Genomic DNA, 9,157 nt, shown 5'->3' with positions numbered 1-9,157 from the left:
TTGAATGGATAAGATTAGAGTAGCGAGAAATGCATGAACATAGACTTTAAATATAAGAGTGTAGAATCCGATGAGAAACGGTAATATAACTAGCCAAGGGTTAAATGAAAAATGACAATACGAGTAGAGAAGAAATTGATAGGGCCTTTGTTGCGATGGACGTAAGCACGATAATTGTAGCCGAGAGGGAGATTGATCTCGCCTGCAAAATGTTAGTCTCTGCAAATCTGTAGCTTATAATATTATTAGTGCAAATATATCAAACAAACGATAAAAGTAAACATGATGCAATTTCCCATATCGACAATGATGTTTGCCATAAGACTATGAAAAATGATGTCTTAGGCTATGATGTCTAGGGCCATGATACGCAAAAATTATATCCTCAGGTCATGAAAATGTTGTCTGCGGGCCATGAAAATGATGCCTTTAGACTATGACACCTTTGGATCATGATAAGCAGAAAGTAAATCCTTAGGCCATGAAAAATGATGCATTTAGACCATGACGCCTTATGAATATGAGCAATGAGTAAAGAAAGCGTATTTGTAATTCGGGCATCTGTTGATACTTGTAGCTTGTTTGGAGTTTATTCAGACATATGCAATTCTCGAGCACAATGCAATCTCGGGCACATGCAATATCGGGCATAATGCAACCTCGGGCTCAATGCAATCTCAGGCACAATGCAATATCGGGCACATGCAGATGATGTAATTCTCGGGCACATGCAGATCTCGGGCATAATGCAATCTCGGGCACATGCAATATCGGGCACAATGCAATCTCTGGGCACATGCAATATCGGGAACAATGCAATTCTCGGGCACATGCAATGATGTAATTCTCAGGCACATGCAATATCGGGCACAATGCAATCTTCGGGCACATACAGATGATGTAATTCTCGAGCACATGCAATATCGGGCATAATGCAATCTTCGGGCACATGCAGATGATAAAATTCTCGGGCACATGTAGATGATTCAATTCTCGGGCACTTGCAGATCTCGGGCACAATGCAATCTCGGGCACATGCAATATTTGTTTGGAGGCATAGACCTTCGTCTTATTGAAAGGATTGAGTGTCATTTGTTGACGAATTCAAAATATTGTAGCTTTGACCCTTCGTCCTATTGTGAGGAGTGAGTATAGTTGAATGTTGATTTGTCGAGCTTGATATAAAGTAGCTTGACTATTTCGTCTGATTGGAAAGATGTACCAATAATTAGCGATTTGTCGGGCTCAAAATAATTTGGTCCTTCATTCATGTTAAAAGGATAGGACACCGTTTATTGGCGATTTGTCGAGCTTAATAGCGGTTGTCTTTTGCATCTGTACTTGTTTTTCCTGTGTTCAAAGAAAAATTGTGAGTTTAAAAATGGGGGAGGTTGATCTGCTCCGACCGGTGTGCTCCCTTTGGCTTGCCATCCAGACCTTTTCGGGCATTTGCTTTGAAGAGAAATGTAAGATAGAAGGAGAGAGAGTTTTTCGAAAAAGCTTTTGAAAATAATAAATTGTAAAAAGTAATGTTGAATCTTTGACCATGGCATAGTCTGAGACTTTACAACATCTGACTCAGTATCAAATCTGTTATCTATCTTTGTTGAAGAATGTAACTTGATCGTAGTGAATTTTTGAGACCCTCAAAAATTCTGCCCCAGTCTTGATTTGTGCAGGAAATGCTCGTTTGAATGAATTTTTGAGACCCTCTAAAAAATTTTGCCCCAGTTACTGATTTGTGAGAATAAATGTTTTTGATGGAATTTTTGAGTTCCTCTCAAAAATTCTGCCCAGTATCGTGATTTGCAAGAAGATGTCCTCTTGATGGAATTTTGAGACCCTCTCAAAAATTCTGCCCCAGTTACAGTAAAAAAGGGAAAATGAAATTTTTATTATGATAAGACCGAACTCCATAGGAGCGCCTACGTATCCCCTCTTAAACAGGAATCAGGTCTGACGTAGTTCCAAATACAGAGTAAAAGAGCATGAACAATTTAGATGTAATATCTCTTCACATCATCTGAGTTGATGGGTTTAGGCCAAACTTCTCCATCCATTTCTGCAAGTATGAGGGCTCCGCCTGTTAATACCCGAGAGACTATGTATGGACCCTGCCAGTTTGGCGAGAATTTACCCTTTGTTTTATCTTGGTTTGGAAAAATCCGCTTCAGAACCAGTTGCCCAGGTGAGAAATGTCTGGGTCTAACCTTCTTGTTGAAAGCTCTGGCCATTCTATTTTGATAGAGCTGACCATGACAAACAGCGTTAATCCTCTTTCCATCTATCAATGCAAGATTTTCCGCCCGAATTTGTATCCATTTAGCATCATCCAGCTCCGCTTCTTGAATAATCCTTAGAGATGGTATTTCCACTTCGGCAGGTATCACAGCTTCATTACCATATACCAGAAAATAAGGCGTAGCCCCAGTAGAAGTTCTGATGGTTATACGATATCCCAGCAATGCAAAGGGTAACTTTTCATGCCAATGTTTGTTGTGATTATCGATCATCTTGCGCAATATCCTCTTGATGTTCTTATTTGCAGCCTCAACAGCTCAATTCATCTGTGGTCTATATGCTATAGAATTTCGGTGATTGATCTTGAACTTCTCACACAATGATCTCATCAAATCACTATTTAGGTTGGCTCTATTATCAGTGATGATTGACTCAGGAATCCCGAACCTACAGATAATATTATTTTTGACAAAGTCATCCACGACCTTCTTTGTCACTGATTTGTGAGAGGTGGCTTCGACCCATTTGGTGAAGTAATCAATTGCAACCAAAATGAATCTATGTCCATTGGATGCCGCTGGCTCAATTGGACCAATGACGTCCATGCCCCAAGCTGCAAAGGGCCACGGTGAACTAGTAACATGGAGTTCGTTAGGAGGAACTCTGATCATATATGCATGAGTCTGACATTGATGACATTTTTGAACATAGCGGATACAGTCTATCTCCATAGTTAGCCAGAAATATCCTGATCTCAAGATCTTCTTCGCCAATGTAAAACCATTCATGTGAGGACCACATGTTCCTGCATGTATCTCTTCAATCAACCTATTGGCTTCTCCAGCTTCGACGCACCTTAGCAATCCCAAATCGGGAGTCTTCCTATAAATGATTTCTCCACTTAGAAAGAATTGATTTGCTAACCTCCGAATTGTACACTTGTTGCATCCTCTGTATACTCACCGTTCTTCAAATATCCTCGAATGTCATCGTACCAAGGCTTTCCATCAGGCTCTTCCTTAACATGAAAACATTATGCTGGTTGCTCGTATATGTGGATGTGAATAGGATTAATGTAGTTATGATCAGGATGTTGAATCATGGAAGACAAAGTGGCTAAGGCAACTGCGAATTCGTTCTGGATCCTTGGTACATGTTTGAATTCTGTTTTGATGAACCTTTTACACAGCATATGCACGTACTCCAAGTATGGTAATAACTTCCGATTCTTAGTAGCCCATTCGCCTCGAACCTGATGGATCAATAGGTCTGAATCCCCTATTATCAACATTTCTTGGATATCCAAGTCGATAGCGCGTCGGAGCCCCAATATGCAAACTTCATATTCAGCCATATTATTCGAGCAAAGGAACCTGAGTTTGGCTGATATCGGATAGTGTTGCCCTGTTGGTGAGATTAAAACAACTCCGATGCCGGATCCGCTCAGGTTCTTAGCTTCATCAAAGAACATCCTCCAACCATCATATTCTTCAGAAATGTCTTCCCCGACAAAACCTACTTCTTCGTCTGGGAAGTCTTCAACAGTCTATAATCATCATCTACAGGGTTTTCCGCCATATGATCTGCTTATGCCTGTGCCTTCACTGCCTTCTGTGTAACATACACTATGTCAAACTCGCTCAGTAATATCTGCCATTTAGCCAGTTTACCTGTAGGCATGGGCTTTTGAAAGATATACTTCAGAGGGTCCATCCTTGAAATCAGATAAGTAGTATGCGAGGAGAGGTAGTGTCGAAGCTTCTGAGCGACCCAAGTTAAAGCACAACAGGTACGCTCCAATAGAGAATATCGAGCCTCATATGATGTAAACTTCTTACTCATGTAATATATCGCCTGCTCCATCTTTCCAGTCTCATCATGTTGCCCCAAAATGCAGCTGAAAGCATTATCCAACATTTATATGTATAACAACAACGGTCTACCAGATTCCGGTGGAACCAACACAGGTGGATTGGACAAATAATCTTTGATTTTGTCAAACGCTTGTTGACATTCATCTGTCCATTTCACTGCAGCATCCTTCTTCAACAACTTGAAGATAGGCTCACAAATGACAGTAGACTGGGATATGAAATGACTGAAGTAATTTAGTCGGCCCAGGAAACTCATTACCTCTTTCTTACTCTTCGGCGGAGGTAGATCACGAATGGCTTTGATTTTCGATGGATCCAGTTCTATACCTCAGCGGCTGACAATGAAACCCAAGAGCTTTCCAGCAGGAACCCCAAAGACACATTTTGCAGGATTCAACTTCAAATTATACTTGCGTAATCTGGCAAAGAATTTCCGTAGATCATCCAGATGATTTGAACCCTTCTTTGATTTGATGATGACGTCATCCACATAAACTTCAATTTCCTTGTGGATCATGTCGTGAAACAGAGTAGTCATCGCCCTCATGTATGTGGCACCAGCATTCCTTAACCCGAAAGACATTACCTTGTAATTGTAGACACCCCACGGTGTGATGAAAGCAGTTTTCTCAGCGTCGTCCTTGTGCATCTTAATTTGATGATATCCAGCAAAGCAATCAACGAATGATTGTGTTTCATGCTTAGCACAATTATCAATCAAGATGTGTATGTTGGGCAATGGAAAATTATATTTGGGACTATCTTTGTTGAGATCCCGATAGTCCACACAGACTCTAACCTTTTCATTTTTCTTTGGCACTGGAACGACGTTTGCCAGCCAGGTCGGGTACTCCGTCACTTGAAGGATTCCAACATCTAATTGTTTCGATACTTCTTCCTTGATTTTCAAACTCAACTCAGGCTTGTATTTCCTCAGCTTCTGCTTCACAGGAGGACATACTGGATCAATAGGTAATCGATGAGCTACGATTGAAGTGCTTAATCATGTCATGTCTGCATAGGACCAGGCGAAGATATCCTTATTCTCCATGAGACACTCTGTATACTATTTCTTGTCCTCTTCCGTCATATGGATGCTTACTCGGGTCTCTTGTACCACTTCTGAATTTCCCAGATTTACCACCTCTGTTTCCACTAGATTCGGGTTGGGTTTTTCCTCGAATTCCTCAACCTTCTGATTAACTCCTTAGGGACCTCACTTTCTTCGACTTTCTCTAAGTTATTAATGTTAAGTTGTGCAGTCTCATTATATGCCATAGTCTCAGATTCAACATTTTATAATAGATTTTGCTGGAAAAAGAATAACGCACAAATAAATATAAGATATTAAATAGATGAGAAAAGAACTTTATTTATTAAAACTCAAGAGCTTCATAAAACTAATATTTAAAAACAATAACATAGAACTGGAATTTCAAATTGTTTATTGAAAACTTTAAAATTTGATAGAAAAATTTCTTCCACAGCTACCCAGATGCCCGACGAGGTCTGGATGGAGTTGAGGTCCAAATGCTGATGTTGATCCCTGCTTCATTGCTTCCTCTAGGGTCCCCTTTCTCCTCCTCGTTGATCACTACATTGCAACCCTTTCCTTCCTCCTTGGTCAGAGATAAACCCTTCATGTCTTCCAAAAGATCACCAATGATACATCTCATGAAACCTGGTGATCGGAATGATTGGTGTAATGGTGGTATTGGTTTCTTCAATGGATAGTAGTATTCATCTCTAGGTGGTTGCCAATCAAGCCACTCCTCAGTAGTATATTTATATCGCAGGCCAAAAGTGGTTGAATGACGAACAAGTTGTATAGGTTCAACTATTACTTGCAAATTAGCTCCCAAACCTTTCCCGAGCTCGAAACCAAACCAGGCCATCATATCTATGATCTTCTGACTGAACCACGGTTGCACTTCAATGTTGCCAACAAGCTCAACTGTATGGTACACATCTCACCATCTAGATGACCCCTTCCTTCTATCGCATATATATGATGTCCCTTTTCTCCATGGACTACAACCTCTTCATGATCTCATTAAAACTTCAAGCATTGATAAAGAGTAGAGGGAACTGCTCTAGCCATATGAATCCAAGGACGACCCAATAAGAGGTTATATGAAGACGGAATGTCCAAGACCTGGAAAGCTATTGGGAAAGTAGCAGGACCAATGAGCATGTCCAAGGTTATTTCTCCAATAGTACCCCTCTGAGAACCATCAAAAGCTCTCACATTCATCTTCCAGGTTTGAATCTTTGCACCATCCACGCCTAGCCTCATCAACGTGCTCAGAGGGCAGATATTCAAACCCGAACCTGAATCAACCAAGGCTTTGGTGATTATCTTGTCCTGATATTGAGCTGAAATGTACAAAGCTTTATTATGGGTTGTTCCTTCAATTGGCAACTCATCTTCATGGAAAGATATTCGGTATGCCTCAAAACCTGCCCGACCATTTGGGCTACCTCTCCTTGAGTGATGCTAGATGGGACATAGGCTTCACCCAGGACCTTCAATGGAGTATTCCGATGAGTTTTGGAAGATTGCAGCAATGATAGGATGGATATTTGAGACTGGGTTTTACTCAATTGCTCAACAATAGAGTACTCTTTTGCTTGCACCTTCTTCCAAATTCCTTGATTTTCAAGTTCTACAATTGGTGCCTTGGATTTGCTGGAGCTTCCCTGCACCAAACTTTCAGAAGTGTATATTCTTCCCGATCTAGTAACTCCTGCTGCGGTGTCTACTTCTTCCACTTTTGTTTTTCCTTTCTGTAGTCCCATGGAATAGCATGGGTATCATACTGGACAGGGGAAGACGCCTTATAACAGTGAATGGAGGCTTGGGCATGGCGATCTCAACCTCAAACGGAGCACGCCTTTGCACTACCATTGGAGTCTGGGCGGTAGCAGTCATTGGTTCTTCTGGCTCAAGGACCCAAATGAATTTCTCCCAATCTGAGGTATCCTCGGCTTCTACCATGTTGACCTGATGGTTAGGCAGAGGGTTATTTGCAACATTTGGTGTTGGATCTTTGAGTTGGATGACCTTAGTATCAATCAACATTTGAACCCTATCTTTCAGGGCTCTGCAAACTTCAGTAGTGTGACCTTTCATCCCAGAATGGTAGGAACAAACCTTGTTAGGGTCATACCATTTTGCGCGACATCTACAGGCAATGCAGGAACTGGGGTGACATAGCCAGCCTCTTTCAGTCTCTATAAAGCTGGGCTATAGGCTCGGCTAGAGGGTATAGTTCTTTGCAGGTCTTCTTTCATATGGTGGTCTATTTCGGTAGTTTGATATTTGAGTAGGTGGTGGGGTTTGGAAGTATGATGGCTGGGCATTATAGACAAGATATGAAGCTTGTTGATATTGATGAGGAGCATTTTGGTAATATACTGGCAGGGGGTTGGGAGATATAGGTGGTGGAGCTGAAGGGTATGGAGTTTGGGGATATGGAGATGGAGGTGGGGTTGTTGATTGGTACTTATAAGGGGTTCTGGTCCCCTGAGCCATCATGACTGAGCCTGTTTTCTTTCAATTTTCTGTCATTCCTCCGAATTGCAGAGCTTTGTTGGTGGCTTGCAGAGCCTCCAGATTGATGATAGTCCCATTTTTTATGCCCTCTTCGATCCTTTCACCTAGCTTGATAATTTCAGCAAAACTTTTCTCGGCTACAAGCATTATCATATCATAATATTGTGGTTCTTGAGCACGGATGAAGTAGTCTTTCATCTGAGATTCTTCTATGGGAGGTCTGGCCCTAGCCGCCTCAGACCTCAATCTTATCGCATAATCCCTGAAAGATTCACTGAGCTTTTTCTTCAGGTTTTGGATGTAGAACCAATCAGGTGCATTTTTCTACATTAAATCCAAACCGGTTCATGAAGTTTGTTGCCATGTCTACCCACTCATCCCATTTCCGCGGGTCTTGTTCAATATACCAGGATAATGCCTCTCCGGTGAGACTCCTCATAAACAACTTCATAAGTATCCTCTCGTCTCTCCCCACCCCTACAAGCTTGTCACAGTAACATTTGCAAGTGAGCTTTGGGATCTCCATGCCAATAAACAGTTCAAACTTTGGAAGCTTGTATCCTTCAGGCAGTTCTACGTCGGGATGTATACATAAATCCTCATAGCTCAGTCCTCCTAACCTCTTGCTTCCTTCTACATGTTGCACCCTGCTGGCCAAGTTATCTAATCTCTCAGTCAGGGTTTTTATCGAATGTCCTTTTGAGAGGATTCTGATTCATGGTAGTTATGGGTCAAGGGAGCAGTTTCCACATAAATGGGGTTGAGGTTGTTATTTTCGGGAGTATATGAAGGATTTGCATTTGGAACTGGTTCTGGAATAGTTGGCTTAGTTTGTTGGTGGTAGTGATAAAATGGGACTTGGGTATTTTGGGCATGAAGTGGTGGGAAGATATTTGGATGAGTGGGTTCAAGTCGGGGTACATTGGTTGGGGGATTGTTTGGCATGGTTGTTGGTTAGAGTGAGGAGGATTGTCTATATTTTCACCAAACTGGGTTCCAAGAAATATAACTTGGCCAAGTCGCGCATATGTGCTACTTCTTCTTCCAAATCTAAAATCTTGCGCTCGAGTCTAAGGACGAGGTCACTTGGAAGTTGCCTCCCTCAGAAGTTTCTACTTTTCGTTGCTGCTGTTGTTGTCAACCATTTTACCCTTGTCTGTTCTTTGGGATGAGGAGAAGGGGGGGTCCCTTTTGATCGTGTATGTGCCAGAATGAAGAGCAGATCAACCTTAGGAATGGGAAAACAATGGAATCAACAGAAAACAATGTTTAGGGGATTAGAGCAAATTAATATTAATAATACACATTGTTTGAAATAAACCCTAGATGCAAGGGACCTCGTTGAGAGGTAGGCCTAAGACGCCATATAAGTGATGCATAATGATTAATTCAAGCCTTATTTGCCAAATGGAGTTTAGAGTTAGAGAAATAAAACGATCTTCATATATTGAATAATTTCAATTTATTACATCATACTAAAGCAAAA

Source organism: Solanum verrucosum, unplaced genomic scaffold (assembly GCF_900185275.1).
Source record: "Solanum verrucosum unplaced genomic scaffold, falcon-dt-bn FXZP01000113.1, whole genome shotgun sequence".
Classification (NCBI taxonomy): domain Eukaryota; kingdom Viridiplantae; phylum Streptophyta; class Magnoliopsida; order Solanales; family Solanaceae; genus Solanum; species Solanum verrucosum.
The sequence above is the reverse complement of the archived record's forward strand: the minus strand, read 5'-3'. Positions refer to the sequence as shown.